General features: G+C 37.4%; 23 non-coding genes across 23 annotated transcripts; all 23 read right to left on the bottom strand.

The window, feature by feature from the left end:
• Positions 1–426: 426 nt before the first annotated feature.
• On the bottom strand, positions 427–545 carry LOC132153575 (5S ribosomal RNA). The gene has a single exon (XR_009436885.1). It is a non-coding gene; the product is annotated as a 5S ribosomal RNA (ribosomal RNA).
• An 83-nt stretch (positions 546–628) lies between these two features.
• On the bottom strand, positions 629–747 carry LOC132153409 (5S ribosomal RNA). Its single transcript, XR_009436728.1, has one exon. It is a non-coding gene; the product is annotated as a 5S ribosomal RNA (ribosomal RNA).
• Positions 748–1342: 595 nt separating this feature from the next.
• LOC132153468 (5S ribosomal RNA) lies at positions 1343–1461 on the bottom strand. Its single transcript, XR_009436784.1, has one exon. It is a non-coding gene; the product is annotated as a 5S ribosomal RNA (ribosomal RNA).
• A 1001-nt stretch (positions 1462–2462) lies between these two features.
• On the bottom strand, positions 2463–2581 carry LOC132153444 (5S ribosomal RNA). Its single transcript, XR_009436761.1, has one exon. It is a non-coding gene; the product is annotated as a 5S ribosomal RNA (ribosomal RNA).
• A 5861-nt stretch (positions 2582–8442) lies between these two features.
• Positions 8443–8561, bottom strand: LOC132153657 (5S ribosomal RNA). Its single transcript, XR_009436964.1, has one exon. It is a non-coding gene; the product is annotated as a 5S ribosomal RNA (ribosomal RNA).
• Positions 8562–9144: 583 nt separating this feature from the next.
• LOC132153588 (5S ribosomal RNA) lies at positions 9145–9263 on the bottom strand. The gene has a single exon (XR_009436899.1). It is a non-coding gene; the product is annotated as a 5S ribosomal RNA (ribosomal RNA).
• An 84-nt stretch (positions 9264–9347) lies between these two features.
• On the bottom strand, positions 9348–9466 carry LOC132153812 (5S ribosomal RNA). The gene has a single exon (XR_009437046.1). It is a non-coding gene; the product is annotated as a 5S ribosomal RNA (ribosomal RNA).
• A 1057-nt stretch (positions 9467–10523) lies between these two features.
• LOC132153599 (5S ribosomal RNA) lies at positions 10524–10642 on the bottom strand. Its single transcript, XR_009436909.1, has one exon. It is a non-coding gene; the product is annotated as a 5S ribosomal RNA (ribosomal RNA).
• Positions 10643–10726: 84 nt separating this feature from the next.
• LOC132153655 (5S ribosomal RNA) lies at positions 10727–10845 on the bottom strand. Its single transcript, XR_009436962.1, has one exon. It is a non-coding gene; the product is annotated as a 5S ribosomal RNA (ribosomal RNA).
• Positions 10846–11643: 798 nt separating this feature from the next.
• Positions 11644–11762, bottom strand: LOC132153611 (5S ribosomal RNA). Its single transcript, XR_009436920.1, has one exon. It is a non-coding gene; the product is annotated as a 5S ribosomal RNA (ribosomal RNA).
• Positions 11763–11846: 84 nt separating this feature from the next.
• Positions 11847–11965, bottom strand: LOC132153656 (5S ribosomal RNA). Its single transcript, XR_009436963.1, has one exon. It is a non-coding gene; the product is annotated as a 5S ribosomal RNA (ribosomal RNA).
• A 798-nt stretch (positions 11966–12763) lies between these two features.
• On the bottom strand, positions 12764–12882 carry LOC132153622 (5S ribosomal RNA). The gene has a single exon (XR_009436931.1). It is a non-coding gene; the product is annotated as a 5S ribosomal RNA (ribosomal RNA).
• Positions 12883–12966: 84 nt separating this feature from the next.
• On the bottom strand, positions 12967–13085 carry LOC132153658 (5S ribosomal RNA). Its single transcript, XR_009436965.1, has one exon. It is a non-coding gene; the product is annotated as a 5S ribosomal RNA (ribosomal RNA).
• A 798-nt stretch (positions 13086–13883) lies between these two features.
• On the bottom strand, positions 13884–14002 carry LOC132153633 (5S ribosomal RNA). The gene has a single exon (XR_009436942.1). It is a non-coding gene; the product is annotated as a 5S ribosomal RNA (ribosomal RNA).
• Positions 14003–14086: 84 nt separating this feature from the next.
• Positions 14087–14205, bottom strand: LOC132153660 (5S ribosomal RNA). The gene has a single exon (XR_009436966.1). It is a non-coding gene; the product is annotated as a 5S ribosomal RNA (ribosomal RNA).
• A 798-nt stretch (positions 14206–15003) lies between these two features.
• Positions 15004–15122, bottom strand: LOC132153646 (5S ribosomal RNA). The gene has a single exon (XR_009436953.1). It is a non-coding gene; the product is annotated as a 5S ribosomal RNA (ribosomal RNA).
• An 84-nt stretch (positions 15123–15206) lies between these two features.
• On the bottom strand, positions 15207–15325 carry LOC132153661 (5S ribosomal RNA). Its single transcript, XR_009436967.1, has one exon. It is a non-coding gene; the product is annotated as a 5S ribosomal RNA (ribosomal RNA).
• Positions 15326–16119: 794 nt separating this feature from the next.
• On the bottom strand, positions 16120–16238 carry LOC132153545 (5S ribosomal RNA). Its single transcript, XR_009436857.1, has one exon. It is a non-coding gene; the product is annotated as a 5S ribosomal RNA (ribosomal RNA).
• Positions 16239–16322: 84 nt separating this feature from the next.
• On the bottom strand, positions 16323–16441 carry LOC132153417 (5S ribosomal RNA). The gene has a single exon (XR_009436735.1). It is a non-coding gene; the product is annotated as a 5S ribosomal RNA (ribosomal RNA).
• A 485-nt stretch (positions 16442–16926) lies between these two features.
• On the bottom strand, positions 16927–17045 carry LOC132153419 (5S ribosomal RNA). The gene has a single exon (XR_009436737.1). It is a non-coding gene; the product is annotated as a 5S ribosomal RNA (ribosomal RNA).
• Positions 17046–17743: 698 nt separating this feature from the next.
• Positions 17744–17862, bottom strand: LOC132153443 (5S ribosomal RNA). Its single transcript, XR_009436760.1, has one exon. It is a non-coding gene; the product is annotated as a 5S ribosomal RNA (ribosomal RNA).
• Positions 17863–18898: 1036 nt separating this feature from the next.
• Positions 18899–19017, bottom strand: LOC132153824 (5S ribosomal RNA). The gene has a single exon (XR_009437047.1). It is a non-coding gene; the product is annotated as a 5S ribosomal RNA (ribosomal RNA).
• Positions 19018–19502: 485 nt separating this feature from the next.
• Positions 19503–19621, bottom strand: LOC132153836 (5S ribosomal RNA). The gene has a single exon (XR_009437048.1). It is a non-coding gene; the product is annotated as a 5S ribosomal RNA (ribosomal RNA).
• Between the last annotated feature and the right edge of the window lie 379 nt (positions 19622–20000).

Here is a 20000-nt window from a genome sequence, read left to right on the forward strand (position 1 = left end):
AGTGAAAATTTCCAAAAGTACTAACCAGGCCCAAACCTCTTTTGGTTTTCTGAGACTGGGCATTGACTCTTTTTTTTTTTTTTTTTTTGCAAGATTATTAGACTATTAGTGAAAATTTCCAAAAGTACTAACCAGGCCCAAACCTGTTTCGGTTTTCTAAGACTGGGCATTGACTCTTTTTTTGTTTTTTTTTGCAAGATTATTAGACAATTAGTGAAAATTTCCAAAAGTACTAACCAGGCCCAAACCTCTTTTGGTTTTCTAAGACTGGGCATTGACTCTTTTTTTATTTATTTTTTTATTTATGCAAAACTATTAGATAATTACTGAAAAATTCCAATAGTACTAGGCTTCAAAGAGAGGGCTATTTAAAGATCAGCCACTATAACCGCCAGTGCATTATATAAGTAGAGCAAGAAACCTAAAAGCTTACAGCACCTGGTATTCCCAGGCAGTCTCCCATCCAAGTACTAAGCAGGCCCAAACCTGCTTAGCTTCCGAGATCAGACAAGATCGGGCACTGCCAGGCTGGTATGGCCGTAAACGAAGGGGACTGCAAAGAGAGGGCTATTTAAAGATCAGCCACTATAACCGCCAGTGCATTATATAAGTAGAAGGGAAACCTAAAAGCTTACAGCACCTGGTATTCCCAAGCGGTCTCCCATCCAAGTACTAACCAGGCCCAAACCTGCTTAGCTTCCGAGATCAGACGAGATCAGGCATAGCCAGGCTGGTATGGCAGTAAGCGAAGGAGGCTGCAAAGAGAGGGCTATTTAAAGATCAGCCACTATAATCTGTATTTCCAGGCAGTCTCCCATCCAAGTACTAACTGGGCCCAAACCTGCTTAGATTCTGAGATTGGGCATTTACTCTTTATTTATTTAATTTTTTTTTTTTGGAAATTTATTACATAATTACTGAAAATTTCCAAAAGTACTAACCTGGCCCAAACCTGTTTCGGTTTTCTAAGACTGGGCATTGACTCTTTTTTTTTTTTTTTTTTTTTTTTTTTGCAAGATTATTTGACAATTAGTGAAAATTTCCAAAAGTACTAACCAGGCCCAAACCTGTTTCGGTTTTCTAAGACTGGGCATTGACTCTTTTTTTGTTTTTTTTTGCAAGATTATTAGACAATTAGTGAAAATTTCCAAAAGTACTAACCAGGCCCAAACCTCTTTTGGTTTTCTAAGACTGGGCATTGACTCTTTTTTTTTTTATTTATGCAAAACTATTAGACAATTAGTGAAAATTTCCAAAAGTACTAGGCTGCAAAGAGAGGGCTATTTAAAGATCAGCCGCTATAACCGCCAGTGCATTATATAAGTAGAGAAGGAAACCTAAAAGCTTACAGCACCTGGTATTCCCAGGCGGTCTCCCATTCAAGTACTAACCAGGCCCAAACCTGCTTAGCTTCCAAGATCAGACGAGATCGGGCATAGCCAGGCTGGTATGGCAGTAAGCGAAGGAGGCTGCAAAGAGAGGGCTATTTAAAGATCAGCTACTATAATCTGTATTTCCAGGCAGTCTCCCATCCAAGTACTAACTGGGCCCAAACCTGCTTAGATTCTGAGATTGGGCATTGACTCTTTATTTATTTAATTTTTTTTTTTGCAAATTTATTACATAATTACTGAAAACTTCCAAAAGTACTAACCTGGCCCAAACCTGTTTCGGTTTTCTAAGACTGGGCATTGACTCTTTTTTTTTTTTTTTTTGCAAGATTATTAGACAATTAGTGAAAATTTCCAAAAGTACTAACCAGGCCCAAACCTCTTTCGGATTTCTAAGACTGGGCATTGACTTTTTTTTTTTTTTTTGCAAGATTATTAGACTATTAGTGAAAATTTCCAAAAGTACTAACCAGGCCCAAACCTCTTTTGGTTTTCTAAGACTGGGCATTGACTCTTTTTTTTTTTTATTTATGCAAAACTATTAGATAATTACTGAAAAATTCCAAAAGTACTAACCTGGCACAAACTTGTTTCGGTTTTCTAAGCCTTGGCATTGACTCTTTTTTTTTTTTTGCAAGATTATTAGACTATTAGTGAAAATTTCCAAAAGTACTAATCAGGCCCAAACCTGTTTCGGTTTTCTAAGACTGGCCATTGACTCTTTTTTTGTTTTTTTTTTGCAAGATTATTAGACAATTAGTGAAAATTTCCAAAAGTACTAACCAGGCCCAACCTGTTTCGGTTTTCTAAGACTGGGCATTGACTCTTTTTTTTTTTTTTTTTTGCAAGATTATTAGACAATTAGTGAAAATTTCCAAAAGTACTAACCAGGCCCAAACCTCTTTTGGTTTTCTAAGACTGGGCATTGACTCTTTTTTTTTTTTTTTTTATGCAAAACTATTAGACAATTAGTGAAAATTTCCAAAAGTACTAGGCTGCAAAGAGAGGGCTATTTAAAGATCAGCCACTATAACCGCCAGTGCATTATATAAGTAGAGAAGGAAACCTAAAAGCTTACAGCACCTGGTATTCCCAGGCAGTCTCCAATCCAAGTACTAACCAGGCCCACACCTGCTTAGCTTCCGAGATCAGACGAGATCGGGCATAGCCAGGCTGGTATGGCCGTAAGCGAAGGAGGCTGCAAAGAGAGGGCTATTTAATGATCAGCCACTATAACCACCAGTGCATTATATAAGTAGAGAAGGAAACCTAAAAGCTTACAGCACCTGGTATTCCTAGGCGGTCTCCCATCCAAGTACTAACCAGGCCCAAACCTGCTTAGCTTCCGAGATCAGACGAGATCGGGCATAGCCTTTTTTTTTTTTTTTTTAATAAAGTACAATAGATTAAACACAAGCAATAGAAAATACAGCATTTCTTCTATACACATCTCTACATTACACATCTTTCCTTTACATAGATAATTTAAAAATGTCCTTCACTTACTGGCAGCTTCCACATTGAATCATTTAAAACACAATAAACTTTTGGGGTAAAAACATCATAAAAATAATCCAACATATTTACACCTTTAAAATACACATACAGCCTTTCAATATATAATTCGGTTTTCCTTTTAAACACAGTCCAAACATCCAACACAATGATTTCCTTTTTAGCCACAGTTCTTATCTCCCATATTGCACTTTTCATTAGCATTACACACAGATTAATAAAATTTTTGTTTTGACACTTTTTTTCCCAACCAAACATCACCACTCTGTTCCATTCCATTACATTTCCATCCCAGTCTTCAGTCACATCTTTAATTAAACATTTACATTTTCTTAAAATTCCTCCAGTTCTCTACAATATAAAAACATATGTAAAATCCCCTCTTCCTTTTCCTGGCACACTTTACACAGAGCATTTTCTTCCCTTCCTATTTTATTTAAAATAATCTCAGTAAAAACCACTTTATGCCCTATAAAATACTCCAAACATCCCAATTTAGTTTCCACACACTTCCCTGTCATGTTTCTCCATATATACTCTTTTTTTAAATCTTTGAATTTCTGCATCCAGTATCCATTTGCAATAGGCTCTTTAAAAACACCATCTCTAAAAGAACAATAAATCATTTTCAGAGTACATTCCTTAAAATCATACAGTTTTTCCCCTAATTTCACATAAATACATTTCTCTTTTGGCTCTTCTTCCATACATTCTATTCTTTTAATCCACACTTTGGGTATTGCGCTTTTAATGATTTCATATTTATTTTTTATGTCTTGTTCACTGTAATCCTCTTTTGCCTCCTCCATTGCATCTACAATAAATTGTGTCGGTAAAGAACCTTCTTTAAATTCATACAATACATCTCTCACTCTTGTTATCCCCACTTCCATCCATTTCTTTAAAAAAATCCCTTTGTCTTGTTTTAAAATGTTTTGGTTTAAGAACAGAGGTTGATTTAAAATGTGTTCTCTCCCATGTGGATCAAACTCAACTTTATCTAAAAATTTTCCCCAAGCACTTAAAATTTCTCTATAAAACTCTGGTAAATTTTCTGTCATCCAATTCTTCGTTTTCATCCATAAAATTCCATCCCCCATGTTAAGATCCCCACATTTGTTTAAAAAATATTTCATCGTCTTTTTCCACTCTGGTTTGTCCTCATCTTGTAGGTATTTCTTCACTACTTTCACTCTCAAACTATTTTTCCTCTGTTCCACATCTATTAAACCTAAACCCCCCTTCTCTACCGCCCCTAAAATCGTATTAAAAGCTATTCTTGCTGGCTTCCCCTCCCATAAAAAGTCAAGAAAACATTTCTTCAACCTCTTTTCTGTCCACATTGGCATATGCGACACATATAAAACATTCCATAGCTTAGACACCATTAAAACATTCAATACTAAAACCTTCCCTTTTAAGTTTAAAGTTCTTAATTTCCAAAAATTTAACCTTCTCTCTATTCCTGTTACTAGTTCCACCCACATTTCCTCTCTTACTTTCATCTCATTTTTACCCACTAAAATTCCTAAAATCCTAATTTCTTCCACTTCCTTAAAATTAAAACTATCCTTTAAAACCATTGCTTTACCAAATCTCATATATACCGTCTTTTCTTCATTTACTTTACTCCCAGATCCTTTACAATATTCCTCTACAACATTCATAACTTCTTTGATGCTCTCCTTTCCTTTTACTATTATCGTTGTGTCATCAGCATATTGAAAAACCTTTCCCTCAGCCTTATTTTCCTCAATTTCAATTCCAATTATTCCTTCTTTTTGTTTTATGGCCAATCCTAACGGTTCCGATACAAGTGAATATAATAATGCCGAAAGCGGACAACCCTGTCTTATCGATCTTGTGATTTTAAAACATTCTGTTAAAAACCCATTACATTTTATTCTTGTTAAAGCGCCCTTATATAAAATCTCAATACATTTGATAAAATCTCCCCCAAAACCAAATTTCTTTAAAACATCAAATAAATACTCGTGTTCAACCCGATCAAATGCTTTTTCAAAATCTAGACTAATTATGTAACCATCTTCATTTAGTTCTTTCATATACCATATTGTGTCTCTTATACTCATTGTTATATCCGCTATATCCCTTCCTTTTACTCCGTATGCTTGGTTTGTTTCGATTATACTTGGCATTACTTCCTTTAACCTGTTTGCTAAAACCTTCGATAAAATCTTAAAATCTGTGTTAAGCATTGTGATCGGCCTATAGTTTTTTAAATCTACCTTTTCTCCTTTCCTTTTATATATCAGTTTTGTTATCCCCATCCCCATTCTTTCATTAACTTCTTCTTTTTCAAAAATTTCACTAAAAACTTCCTTTTAAAATCTTGGTCTATTCTAAATCTAAATCTATTCCTGGACTTTTCTGTTTATTCAGCTGCTGTATTGCTCTTTCAATCTCTTCTTCACCAATTTTTTGATCGCATTCTTTTTTATCTTCCTTACTCACTTTTACTTTTATTCGATTCAACAATTCAATTTTTTCGTTTTCTTCTACAACCCTGGCACTAAAAAGATCTTCATAAAAATTCTTTATTTCTTCTAAAATCTTTTCATTCCCCTCTACAACTTCCCCATTTTTCCCTCTTACCTGTTTTATTGTTACAGCTTTCCCTCTCTTTTTTTCCAAATCAAAAAAAAACTTTGTGCACTTTTCTCCCTCCACAGTATATTTAGCTTTGCTCCTTAACCTCGCCCCCTCATATTCTTTTTCCTCTATTTCCTTCAGTTTTTCATCCATTTCCTTTATCTTTTGTATATCTTTATTTTCTTTATTCAATTCCACTTCCAAACATTCCTTTTTTTTTTTCGTTGTATCTTTTGCATTTGCGTATTATGCTACAATACTTAATTGAGAATTTTTTTATTAAAAACTTTACATTCTCCCACCAAATTCTCTTATCTTCTTCATACATTTCATTTTCCTTTTCTTTTTCTATAATTTCTTTAACCTTTAATACATAGTCTTCATTTTCTAACATTTTTGTATTTAAAACCCATATTCCTGGCCCTCTTTGCACTTTATTCCAATCCAATTTAAAAAATAAGAACTTGTGATCGCTAAAACTTGTTTCTTCATACTTAATATTTTCTATAAAATTCTCCACATTTCTTGTACATAAAATAAAATCAATTCTTGTTTCACACACAAACTGCCCCACTATTTGCCTTCTTGAAAACTCTTTTTTCTTTTCATTTCTTTCTCTCCACACATCTATCATATTATTTTCTGCCATTAAAGCTTTTAATTCTTTTCTCCCTTTGTCAGTTTTAAAAACCATTCCATCTGCCATGTCTTGTTTACTAAAAACCGTATTAAAATCCCCCATCATTATTATTTCTTTATACTTCTTTACAAAACTACTTAAAACATAAAAAAACTCTTTCTTTTCCTTCTCCTCCGTTGGTGCATGTACATTTACTAAAATCAATTCCCTTCCTTCATGTTTTGTCTCTACAACCATACATTTACCCATCGTATCTTTGTATAAAATTTGACTTGCTTTAAAAACATCATCCTTCATTAAAAAAGCCACACCTCTCCCAAACCTCCCATCTCCATTATTGTACAAAATCCCTCCTCCCCATCTCTTTTTATATTCATTCATTACATTTTCTCTCCAGTTTGTTTCCTGTAGTACAATAATGTCTTCTCTTTTACATTTTTCTTTTATATTTTCAAATTTCTTTAAGTTCAAAAGTCCTCTTGCATTAAAAGTCACAACACTTAAAACCATTAAAAAGAAAAAAAATAAATATCTAAAACCCATCATTCTCAGTCTTTCTCCTCCAATTCCTTTAACACCTCAAACCTATTTAAACATTTCACTTTTTTTCTTGAACTTTCTATATTTGGCTTTACCTTTAGCGATCTTCTTCGTATTTTTCCCCTCTCCGCCTTTTCCTTCTCATCCTCCTCCATACTTATTTCTCCTTCGTTATCAGTTTCTTTGTCTTGTTCTTTTCCTTTTTGTCCATGAATTGAAGATATGTCCATCGGTGTAATTTGTGTGTCCTCTTCTCTTATTTGTTCATTGTTATTTTCTTTTTCTTTTTCTCCTTCTCCTTCCTGTCTGTTGTTTGTTCCTTCCTCTGTTTCCTTTGGTTGTAATTTGTCCTCTTCATGTCTTTCATCACAATGTCCTTCATCATTGTTTTCTTCATGCACCTGTCTGTCCACCTGTTCTTTCCTTTCACCTACCACCCCCTCCATCCAGCATTCACATTTATTTAAAATTTCTTGGCAATCCGGACACCTGACAGCATTGCGGTCTCGTGCAAAATGTCCCCTTTCCAAACATTTATGGCACTTGAATTCTGGGCACTCTTTCAGTAGATGTTCTGGGCTCATGCACAGCCTACAAGTCTTCACCTGGTGGCTGTGCATCACCCTAAAGTACTGCGGGCCTTCAGCTGTTTCAATCTTAGTGCTGTAAGGGAGTGATGCCACTTCTTTGGGGAACCTCACCTTTACAAACCTTGTGCCGTCTTCGATGTCAGTGTCCGGATAGCACCTTCTTTTGATTTTAGATATGGGGGAAACCCCCCATCCTTCCAATTTGTTTACAATTTCCTTATCCTCCAGGTAGACAGGCAGGTGCATGAAGGAAACAACGTAATCTTTATTTGGCAGTTTTTTTACTTCACAGTCCACTCCCTTTATTGTCAATCCATTGATTAAAATGTCACACATTTCTTCCTGTTCCAATGTCAGTTCATATTCTTTGCCTTGTCTGGGTCTTACAGCCAACACCTTTCCACTTCCAATTTTTTCTGAGATTGCTTTAATTATATCCTCTCCTCTCACACCAATCACATTCTCTGTACTCACGATCACTGTTGCCTCCTTTAAATATTTTCTTTCACCAAATCTTTTCCTTGCTTCTTGATCTTTTACATTTCCAGCTCTTTGTCGCTTCTCCAGTCCAGTGTCATTTGCCGTGCGTGTTCCTCCAGCCAGTCCATTGTCGTTTGCCATACTTGTTCCTCCAGCCATTCTAGTGTCGTTTACCATGCGTGTTCCTCCAGCCAGTCCAGTGTTGTTTGCCATGCTTGTTCCTCCAGCCAGTCCAGTGTCGATTGCCATGCGTGTTCCTCCAGCCAGTCCAGTGTCGCTTGCCGTGCGTGTTCCTCCTGCCAGTCCATTGTCATTTGCCATTCGAGTCTCTCCAGCCAGTTCCGAGTCGTTACCATATAATCCGTCCATTTTTGAGAAAAAAAAGATCAACCACCCTCCAGACAGCGATATGCTGCTGTTAGGTGGCTTTCAAAAAAGAAAAAATGCCAAAAAAACAATCACAGATTCACAAAACAAACAAAACAACCACAAATAGAAAAACACAAAATGGAGGAGAGCCTTCCTCTCCCAACTGCAGCCAACACTTCCTGTAGCTCTCTAGCGCCCTCATGTTGGTATGGCCGTAAGCGAAGGAGGCTGCAAAGAGAGGGCTATTTAAAGATCAGCCACTATAACAGCCAGTGCATTATATAAGTAGAGAAGGAAACCTAAAAGCTTACAGCACCTGGTATTCCCAGGCGGTCTCCCATCCAAGTACTAACCAGGCCCAAACCTGCTTAGCTTCCGAGATCAGACGAGATCGGGCATAGCCAGGCTGGTATGGCAGTAAGCGAAGGAGGCTGCAAAGAGAGGGCTATTTAAAGATCAGCCACTATAATCGGTATTTCCAGGCAGTCTCCCATCCAAGTACTAACTGGGCCCAAACCTGCTTAGATTCTGAGATTGGGCATTGACTCTTTATTTATTTAAAAAAAAATTTTTGCAAATTTATTACATAATTACTGAAAATTTCCAAAAGTACTAACCTGGCCCAAACCTGTTTCGGTTTTCTAAGACTGGGCATTGACTCTTTTTTTTTTTTTGCAAGATTATTAGACAATTAGTGAAAATTTCCAAAAGTACTAACCAAGCCCAAACCTCTTTTGGTTTTCTAAGACTGGGCATTGACTCTTTTTTTTTTGCAAGATTATTAGACTATTAGTGAAAATTTCCAAAAGTACTAACCAGGCCCAAACCTGTTTCGGTTTTCTAAGACTGGGCATTGATTCTTTTTTTTTTTTTTTTTTTTATTTATGCAAAACTATTAGATAATTACTGAAAAATTCCAAAAATACTAGGCTGCAAAGAGAGGGCTATTTAAAGATCAGCCACTATAACCGCCAGTGCATTATATAAGTAGAGAAAGAAACCTAAAAGCTTACAGCACCTGGTACTCCCAGGCAGTCTCCCATCCAAGTACTAACCAGGCCCACACCTGCTTAGCTTCCGAGATCAGACGAGATCGGGCATAGCCAGGCTGGTATGGCCGTAAGGGAAGGAGGCTGCAAAGAGAGGGCTATTTAAAGATCAGCTACTATAACCGCCAGTGCATTATATAAGTAGAGAAGGAAACCTAAAAGCTTACAGCACCTGGTATTCCCAGGCGGTCTCCCATCCAAGTACTAACCAGGCCCAAACCTGCTTAGCTTCCGAGATCAGACGAGATCGGGCATAGCCAAGCTGGTATGGCAGTAAGCGAAGGAGGCTGCAAAGGGAGGGCTATTTAAAGATCAGCCACTATAATTGGTATTTCCAGGCAGTCTCCCATCCAAGTACTAACTGGGCCCAAACCTGCTTAGATTCTGAGATTGGGCATTGACTCTTTATTTATTTAATTTTTTTTTTTTGCAAATTTATTACATAATTACTGAAAATTTCCAAAAGTACTAACCTGGCCCAAACCTGTTTCGGTTTTCTAAGACTGGGCATTGACTCTTTTTTTTTTTTTTTTTTTTTTTATTTATGCAAAACTATTAGATAATTACTGAAAAATTCCAAAAGTACTAGGCTGCAAAGAGAGGGCTATTTAAAGATCAGCCACTATAACCGCCAGTGCATTATATAAGTAGAGAAGGAAACCTAAAAGCTTACAGCACCTGGTATTTCCAGGCAGTCTCCCATCCAAGTACTAACTGGGCCCAAACCTGCTTAGATTCTGAGATTGGGCATTGACTCTTTATTTATTTAAATTTTTTTTTTTGCAAATTTATTACATAATTTCTGAAAACTTCCAAAAGTACTAACCTTGCCCAAACCTGTTTCGGTTTTCTAAGACTGGGCATTGACTCTTTTTTTTTTTTTTTGCAAGATTATTAGACAATTAGTGAAAATTTCCAAAAGTACTAACCAGGCCCAAACCTGTTTCGGTTTTCTAAGACTGGGCATTGACTCTTTCTTTTTTTTTTTGCAAGATTATTAGACAATTAGTGAAAATTTCCAAAAGTTTTAACCAGGCCCAAACCTCTTTTGGTTTTCTAAAACTGGGCATTGACTCTTTTTTTTTTTTTTTTTTTGCAAGATTATTAGACTATTAGTGAAAATTTCCAAAAGTACTAACCAGGCCCAGACCTGTTTCGGTTTTCTAAGACTGGGCATTGACTTTTTTTTTTTTATTTTATTTTTTTTTTTTTTTATGCAAAACTATTAGATAATTACTGAAAAATTCCAAAAGTACTAGGCTGCAAAGAGAGGGCTATTTAAAGATCAGCCACTATAACCGCCAGTGCATTATATAAGTAGAGAAGGAAACCTAAAAGCTTACAGCACCTGGTATTCCTAGGCGGTCTCCCATCCAAGTACTAACCAGGCCCAAACCTGCTTAGCTTCTGAGATCAGATGAGATCAGGCATAGCCAGGCTGGTATGGCCGTAAACGAAGGAGGCTGCAAAGAGAGGGCTATTTAAAGATCAGCCACTATAACCGCCAGTGCATTATATAAGTAGAGAAGGAAACCTAAAAGCTTACAGCACCTGGTATTCCCAGGCGGTCTCCCATCCAAGTACTAACCAGGCCCAAAACTGCTTAGCTTCCGAGATCAGACGAGATCGGGCATAGCCAGGCTGTTATGGCAGTAAGCGAAGGAGGCTGCAAAGAGAGGGCTATTTAAAGATCAGCCACTATAATCTGTATTTCCAGGCAGTCTCCCATCCAAGTACTAACTGGGCCCAAACCTGCTTAGATTCTGAGATTGGGCATTGACTCTTTATTTATTTAATTTTTTTTTGTGCAAATTTATTACATAATTACTGAAAACTTCCAAAAGTACTAACCTGGCCCAAACCTGTTTCGGTTTTCTAAGACTGGGCATTGACTCTTTTTTTTTTTTTTTGCAAGATTATTAGACTATTAGTGAAAATTTCCAAAAGTACTAACCAGGCCCAAACCTGTTTCGGTTTTCTAAGACTGGGCATTGACTCTTTTTTTTTTTTTTGCAAGATTATTAGACAATTAGTGAAAATTTCCAAAAGTTTTAACCAGGCCCAAACCTCTTTTGGTTTTCTAAGACTGGGCATTGACTCTTTTTTTTTTTTTTTTGCAAGATTATTAGACAATTAGTGAAAATTTCCAAAAGTTTTAACCAGGCCCAAACCTCTTTTGGTTTTCTAAGACTGGGCATTGACTCTTTTTTTTTTTTTTTTTTTGCAATATTATTAGACTATTAGTGAAAATTTCCAAAAGTACTAACCAGGCCCAGACCTGTTTCAGTTTTCTAAGACTGGGCATTGACTCTTTTTTTTTTAATTTTTTTTTTTATGCAAAACTATTAGATAATTACTGAAAAATTCCAAAAGTACTAGGCTGCAAAGAGAGGGCTATTTAAAGATCAGCCACTATAACCGCCAGTGCATTATATAAGTAGAGAAGGAAACCTAAAAGCTTACAGCACCTGGTATTCCTAGGCGGTCTCCCATCCAAGTACTAACCAGGCCCAAACCTGCTTAGCTTCTGAGATCAGATGAGATCAGGCATAGCCAGGCTGGTATGGCCGTAAACGAAGGAGGCTGCAAAGAGAGGGCTATTTAAAGATCAGCCACTATAACCGCCAGTGCATTATATAAGTAGAGAAGGAAACCTAAAAGCTTACAGCACCTGGTATTCCCAGGCGGTCTCCCATCCAAGTACTAACCAGGCCCAAAACTGCTTAGCTTCCGAGATCAGACGAGATCGGGCATAGCCAGGCTGTTATGGCAGTAAGCGAAGGAGGCTGCAAAGAGAGGGCTATTTAAAGATCAGCCACTATAATCTGTATTTCCAGGCAGTCTCCCATCCAAGTACTAACTGGGCCCAAACCTGCTTAGATTCTGAGATTGGGCATTGACTCTTTATTTATTTAATTTTTTTTTGTGCAAATTTATTACATAATTACTGAAAACTTCCAAAAGTACTAACCTGGCCCAAACCTGTTTCGGTTTTCTAAGACTGGGCATTGACTCTTTTTTTTTTTTTTTGCAAGATTATTAGACTATTAGTGAAAATTTCCAAAAGTACTAACCAGGCCCAAACCTGTTTCGGTTTTCTAAGACTGGGCATTGACTCTTTTTTTTTTTTTTGCAAGATTATTAGACAATTAGTGAAAATTTCCAAAAGTTTTAACCAGGCCCAAACCTCTTTTGGTTTTCTAAGACTGGGCATTGACTCTTTTTTTTTTTTTTTTGCAAGATTATTAGACAATTAGTGAAAATTTCCAAAAGTTTTAACCAGGCCCAAACCTCTTTTGGTTTTCTAAGACTGGGCATTGACTCTTTTTTTTTTTTTTTTTTTGCAATATTATTAGACTATTAGTGAAAATTTCCAAAAGTACTAACCAGGCCCAGACCTGTTTCAGTTTTCTAAGACTGGGCATTGACTCTTTTTTTTTTAATTTTTTTTTTTATGCAAAACTATTAGATAATTACTGAAAAATTCCAAAAGTACTAGGCTGCAAAGAGAGGGCTATTTAAAGATCAGCCACTATAACCGCCAGTGCATTATATAAGTAGAGAAGGAAACCTAAAAGCTTACAGCACCTGGTATTCCTAGGCGGTCTCCCATCCAAGTACTAACCAGGCCCAAACCTGCTTAGCTTCTGAGATCAGATGAGATCAGGCATAGCCAGGCTGGTATGGCCGTAAACGAAGGAGGCTGCAAAGAGAGGGCTATTTAAAGATCAGCCACTATAACCGCCAGTGCATTATATAAGTAGAGAAGGAAACCTAAAAGCTTACAGCACCTGGTATTCCCAGGCGGTCTCCCATCCAAGTACTAACCAGGCCCAAAACTGCTTAGCTTCCGAGATCAGACGAGATCGGGCATAGCCAGGCTGTTATGGCAGTAAGCGAAGGAGGCTGCAAAGAGAGGGCTATTTAAAGATCAGCCACTATAATCTGTATTTCCAGGCAGTCTCCCATCCAAGTACTAACTGGGCCCAAACCTGCTTAGATTCTGAGATTGGGCATTGACTCTTTATTTATTTAATTTTTTTTTGTGCAAATTTATTACATAATTACTGAAAACTTCCAAAAGTACTAACCTGGCCCAAACCTGTTTCGGTTTTCTAAGACTGGGCATTGACTCTTTTTTTTTTTTTTTGCAAGATTATTAGACTATTAGTGAAAATTTCCAAAAGTACTAACCAGGCCCAAACCTGTTTCGGTTTTCTAAGACTGGGCATTGACTCTTTTTTTTTTTTTTGCAAGATTATTAGACAATTAGTGAAAATTTCCAAAAGTTTTAACCAGGCCCAAACCTCTTTTGGTTTTCTAAGACTGGGCATTGACTCTTTTTTTTTTTTTTTTGCAAGATTATTAGACAATTAGTGAAAATTTCCAAAAGTTTTAACCAGGCCCAAACCTCTTTTGGTTTTCTAAGACTGGGCATTGACTCTTTTTTTTTTTTTTTTTTTGCAATATTATTAGACTATTAGTGAAAATTTCCAAAAGTACTAACCAGGCCCAGACCTGTTTCAGTTTTCTAAGACTGGGCATTGACTCTTTTTTTTTTAATTTTTTTTTTTATGCAAAACTATTAGATAATTACTGAAAAATTCCAAAAGTACTAGGCTGCAAAGAGAGGGCTATTTAAAGATCAGCCACTATAACCGCCAGTGCATTATATAAGTAGAGAAGGAAACCTAAAAGCTTACAGCACCTGGTATTCCTAGGCGGTCTCCCATCCAAGTACTAACCAGGCCCAAACCTGCTTAGCTTCTGAGATCAGATGAGATCAGGCATAGCCAGGCTGGTATGGCCGTAAACGAAGGAGGCTGCAAAGAGAGGGCTATTTAAAGATCAGCCACTATAACCGCCAGTGCATTATATAAGTAGAGAAGGAAACCTAAAAGCTTACAGCACCTGGTATTCCCAGGCGGTCTCCCATCCAAGTACTAACCAGGCCCAAAACTGCTTAGCTTCCGAGATCAGACGAGATCGGGCATAGCCAGGCTGTTATGGCAGTAAGCGAAGGAGGCTGCAAAGAGAGGGCTATTTAAAGATCAGCCACTATAATCTGTATTTCCAGGCAGTCTCCCATCCAAGTACTAACTGGGCCCAAACCTGCTTAGATTCTGAGATTGGGCATTGACTCTTTATTTATTTAATTTTTTTTTGTGCAAATTTATTACATAATTACTGAAAACTTCCAAAAGTACTAACCTGGCCCAAACCTGTTTCGGTTTTCTAAGACTGGGCATTGACTCTTTTTTTTTTTTTTTGCAAGATTATTAGACTATTAGTGAAAATTTCCAAAAGTACTAACCAGGCCCAAACCTGTTTCGGTTTTCTAAGACTGGGCATTGACTCTTTTTTTTTTTTTTGCAAGATTATTAGACAATTAGTGAAAATTTCCAAAAGTTTTAACCAGGCCCAAACCTCTTTTGGTTTTCTAAGACTGGGCATTGACTCTTTTTTTTTTTTTTTTGCAAGATTATTAGACAATTAGTGAAAATTTCCAAAAGTTTTAACCAGGCCCAAACCTCTTTTGGTTTTCTAAGACTGGGCATTGACTCTTTTTTTTTTTTTTTTTTTGCAATATTATTAGACTATTAGTGAAAATTTCCAAAAGTACTAACCAGGCCCAGACCTGTTTCAGTTTTCTAAGACTGGGCATTGACTCTTTTTTTTTTTATTTTTTTTTTTATGCAAAACTATTAGATAATTACTGAAAAATTCCAAAAGTACTAGGCTGCAAAGAGAGGGCTATTTAAAGATCAGCCACTATAACCGCCAGTGCATTATATAAGTAGAGAAGGAAACCTAAAAGCTTACAGCACCTGGTATTCCTAGGCGGTCTCCCATCCAAGTACTAACCAGGCCCAAACCTGCTTAGCTTCTGAGATCAGATGAGATCAGGCATAGCCAGGCTGGTATGGCCGTAAACGAAGGAGGCTGCAAAGAGAGGGCTATTTAAAGATCAGCCACTATAACCGCCAGTGCATTATATAAGTAGAGAAGGAAACCTAAAAGCTTACAGCACCTGGTATTCCCAGGCGGTCTCCCATCCAAGTACTAACCAGGCCCAAAACTGCTTAGCTTCCGAGATCAGACGAGATCGGGCATAGCCAGGCTGTTATGGCAGTAAGCGAAGGAGGCTGCAAAGAGAGGGCTATTTAAAGATCAGCCACTATAATCTGTATTTCCAGGCAGTCTCCCATCCAAGTACTAACTGGGCCCAAACCTGCTTAGATTCTGAGATTGGGCATTGACTCTTTATTTATTTAATTTTTTTTTTTGCAAATTTATTACATAATTACTAAAAACTTCCAAAAGTACTAACCTGGCCCAAACCTGTTTCGGTTTTCTAAGACTGGGCATTGACTCTTTTTTTTTTTTTTTGCAAGATTATTAGACTATTAGTGAAAATTTCCAAAAGTACTAACCAGGCCCAAACCTGTTTCGGTTTTCTAAGACTGGGCATTGACTCTTTTTTTTTTTTTTGCAAGATTATTAGACAATTAGTGAAAATTTCCAAAAGTTTTAACCAGGCCCAAACCTCTTTTGGTTTTCTAAGACTGGGCATTGACTCTTTTTTTTTTTTTTTTTGCAAGATTATTAGACAATTAGTGAAAATTTCCAAAAGTTTTAACCAGGCCCAAACCTCTTTTGGTTTTCTAAGACTGGGCATTGACTCTTTTTTTTTTTTTTTTTTGCAAGATTATTAGACTATTAGTGAAAATTTCCAAAAGTACTAACCAGGCCCAGACCTGTTTCGGTTTTCTAAGACTGGGCATTGACTCTTTTTTTTTTTTTTTTTTTATGCAAAACTATTAGATAATTACTGAAAAATTCCAAAAGTACTAGGCTGCGAAGAGAGGGCTATTTAAAGATCAGCCACTATAACCGCCAGTGCATTATATAAGTAGAGAAGGAAACCTAAAACCTTACAGCACCTGGTATTCCTAGGCGGTCTCCCATCCAAGTACTAACCAGGCCCAAACCTACTTAGCTTCTGAGATCAGATGAGATCAGGCATAGCCAGGCTGGTATGGCCGTAAACGAAGAAGGCTTCAAAGAGAGGGCTATTTAAAGATCAGCCACTATAACCGCCAGTGCATTATATAAGTAGAGAAGGAAACCTAAAAGCTTACAGCACCTGGTATTCCCAGGCGGTCTCCCATCCAAGTACTAACCAGGCCCAAACCTGCTTAGCTTCCGAGATCAGACGAGATCGGGTATAGCCAGGCTGTTATGGCAGTAAGCGAAGGAGGCTGCAAAGAGAGGGCTATTTAAAGATCAGCCACTATAATCTGTATTTTCAGGCAGTCTCCCATCCAAGTACTAACTGGGCCCAAACCTGCTTAGATTCTGAGATTGGGCATTGACTCTTTATTTATTTAAAATTTTTTTTTGCAAATTTATTACATAATTACTGAAAACTTCCAAAAGTACTAACCTGGCCCAAACCTGTTTCGGTTTTCTAAGACTGGGCATTGACTCTTTTTTTTTTTTTTTTGCAAGATTATTAGACAATTAGTGAAAATTTCCAAAAGTACTAACCAGGCCCAAACCTGTTTAGGTTTTCTAAGACTGGGCATTGACTCTTTTTTTTTTTTTTTTTTATTCATGCAAAACTATTAGATAATTACTGAAAAATTCCAAAAGTACTAGGCTGCAAAGAGAGGGCTATTTAAAGATCAGCCACTATAACCGCCAGTGCATTATATAAGTAGAGAAGGAAACCTAAAAGCTTACAGCACCTGGTATTCCCAGGCGGTCTCCCATTCAAGTACTAACCAGGCCCAAACCTGCTTAGCTTCCGAGATCAGACGAGATCGAGCATAGCCAGGCTGGTATGGCAGTAAGCGAAGGAGGCTGCAAAGAGAGGGCTATTTAAAGATCAGCCACTATAATCTGTATTTCCAGGCAGTCTCCCATCCAAGTACTAACTGGGCCCAAACCTGCTTAGATTCTGAGATTGGGCATTGACTCTTTATTTATTTAATTTTTTTTTTTGCAAATTTATTACATAATTACTGAAAACTTCCAAAAGTACTAACCTTGCCCAAACCTGTTTCGGTTTTCTAAGACTGGGCATTGACTCTTTTTTTTTTTTTTTTTGCAAGATTTTTAGAATATTAGTGAAAATTTCCAAAAGTACTAACCAGGCCCAAACCTGTTTCGGTTTTCTAAGACTGGGCATTGACTCTTTTTTTTTGTTTTGCAAGATTATTAGACAATTAGTGAAAATTTCCAAAAGTTTTAACCAGGCCCAAACCTCTTTTGGTTTTCTAAGACTGGGCATTGACTCTTTTTTTTTTTTTTTTTTGCAAGATTATTAGACTATTAGTGAAAATTTCCAAAAGTACTAACCAGGCCCAGACCTGTTTCGGTTTTCTAAGACTGGGCATTGACTCTTTTTTTTTTTTTTTTTTTTTTATTTATGCAAAACTATTAGATAATTACTGAAAAATTCCAAAAGTACTAGGCTGCAAAGAGAGAGCTATTTAAAGATCAGCCACTATAACCGCCAGTGCATTATATAAGTAGAGAAGGAAACCTAAAAGCTTACAGCACCTGGTATTCCTAAGCGGTCTCCCATCCAAGTACTAACCAGGCCCAAACCTGCTTAGCTTCCGAGATCAGATGAGATCAGGCATAGCCAGGCTGGTATGGCAGTAAGCGAAGGAGGCTGCAAAGAGAGGGCTATTTAAAGATCAGCCACTATAATCTGTATTTCCAGGCAGTCTCCCATCCAAGTACTAACTGGGCCCAAACCTGCTTAGATTCTGAGATTGGGCATTGACTCTTTATTTATTTAATTTTTTTTTTGCAAATTTATTACATAATTACTGAAAACTTCCAAAAGTACTAACCTGGCCCAAACCTGTTTCGGTTTTCTAAGACTGGGCATTGACTCTTTTTTTTCTTTTTTGCAAGATTATTAGACAATTAGTGAAAATTTCCAAAAGTACTAACCAGGCCCAAACCTCTTTCGGTTTTCTAAGACTGGGCATTGACTCTTTTTTGAAGTCGTGGCCTAATGGTTAGAGAGTCGGACTCCCAATCGAAAGGTTGTGAGTTCGAGTCCCGGGCCGGCAGGAATTGTGGGTGGGGGGAGTGCATGTACAGTTCTCTCTCCACCTTCAATAACATGACTTAGGTGCCCTTGAGCAAGGCATCAAACCCCCAACTGCTCCCCGGGTGCTGCAGCATAAATGGCTGCCCACTGCTCCGGGTGTGTGCTCACAGTGTGTGTGTGTGTTCACTGCTCTGTGTGTGTGCACTTTGGATGGGTTAAACGCAGAGCACAAATTCCGAGTATGGGTCACCATACTTGGCTGAATGTCACTTCACTTTCATGTCACTTCACTTTTTTTTTTTTTTTTGCAAGATTATTAGACTATTAGTGAAAATTTCCAAAAGTACTAACCAGGCCCAAACCTGTTTCGGTTTTCTAAGATTGGGCATTGACTCTTTTTTTTTTTTTTTTTTGCAAGATTATTAGACTATTAGTGAAAATTTCCAAAAGTACTAACCAGGCCCAAACCTGTTTCGGTTTTCTAAGACTGGGCATTGACTCTTTTTTTTTTATTCAGACGATATCGGCATAGCCAGGCTGGTATGGCCTTAAGCGAAGGAGGCTGCAAAGAGAGGGCTATTTAAAGATCAGCCACTATAACCGCCAGTGCATTATATAAGTAGAGAAGGAAACCTAAAAGCTTACAGCACCTGGTATTCCCAGGCGGTCTCCCATTCAAGTACTAACCAGGCCCAAACCTGCTTAGCTTCCGAGATCAGACGAGATCGGGCATAGCCAGGCTGGTATGGCAGTAAGCGAAGGAGGCTGCAAAGAGAGGGCTATTTAAAGATCAGCCACTATAATCTGTATTTCCAGGCAGTCTCCCATCCAAGTACTAACTGGGCCCAAACCTGCTTAGATTCTGAGATTGGGCATTGACTCTTTATTTATTTAATTTTTTTTTTGCAAATTTATTACATAATTACTGAAAACTTCCAAAAGTATTAACCTGGCCCAAACCTGTTTCGGTTTTCTAAGACTGGGCATTGACTCTTTTTTTTTTTTTTTTGCAAGATTATTAGACTATTAGTGAAAATTTCCAAAAGTACTAACCAGGCCCAAACCTGTTTCGGTTTTCTAAGACTGGGCATTGACTCTTTTTTTTTTTTTTTTTTTTTTCATGCAAAACTATTAGATAATTACTGAAAAATTCCAAAAGTACTAGGCTGCAAAGAGAGGGCTATTTAAAGATCAGCCACTATAACCGCCAGTGCATTATATAAGTAGAGAAGGAAACCTAAAAGCTTACAGCACCTGGTATTCCCAGGCGGTCTCCCATTCAAGTACTAACCAGGCCCAAACCTGCTTAGCTTCCGAGATCAGACGAGATCGGGCATAGCCAGGCTGGTATGGCAGTAAGCGAAGGAGGCTGCAAAGAGAGGGCTATTTAAAGATCAGCCACTATAATCTGTATTTCCAGGCAGTCTCCCATCCAAGTACTAACTGGGCCCAAACCTGCTTAGATTCTGAGATTGGGCATTGACTCTTTATTTATATAATTTTTTTTTTTGCAAATTTATTACATAATTACTGAAAACTTCCAAAAGTACTAACCTGGCCCAAACCTGTTTCGGTTTTCTAAGACTGGGCATTGACTCTCTTTTTTTTTTTTTTGCAAGATTATTAGACAATTAGTGAAAATTTCCAAAAGTACTAACCAGGCCCAAATCTCTTTCGGTTTTCTAAGACTGGGCATTGACTCTTTTTCGAAGTCGTGGCCTAATGGTTAGAGAGTCGGAC

Source organism: Carassius carassius, chromosome 11, assembly GCF_963082965.1.
Source record: "Carassius carassius chromosome 11, fCarCar2.1, whole genome shotgun sequence".
NCBI classification, from domain to species: domain Eukaryota; kingdom Metazoa; phylum Chordata; class Actinopteri; order Cypriniformes; family Cyprinidae; genus Carassius; species Carassius carassius.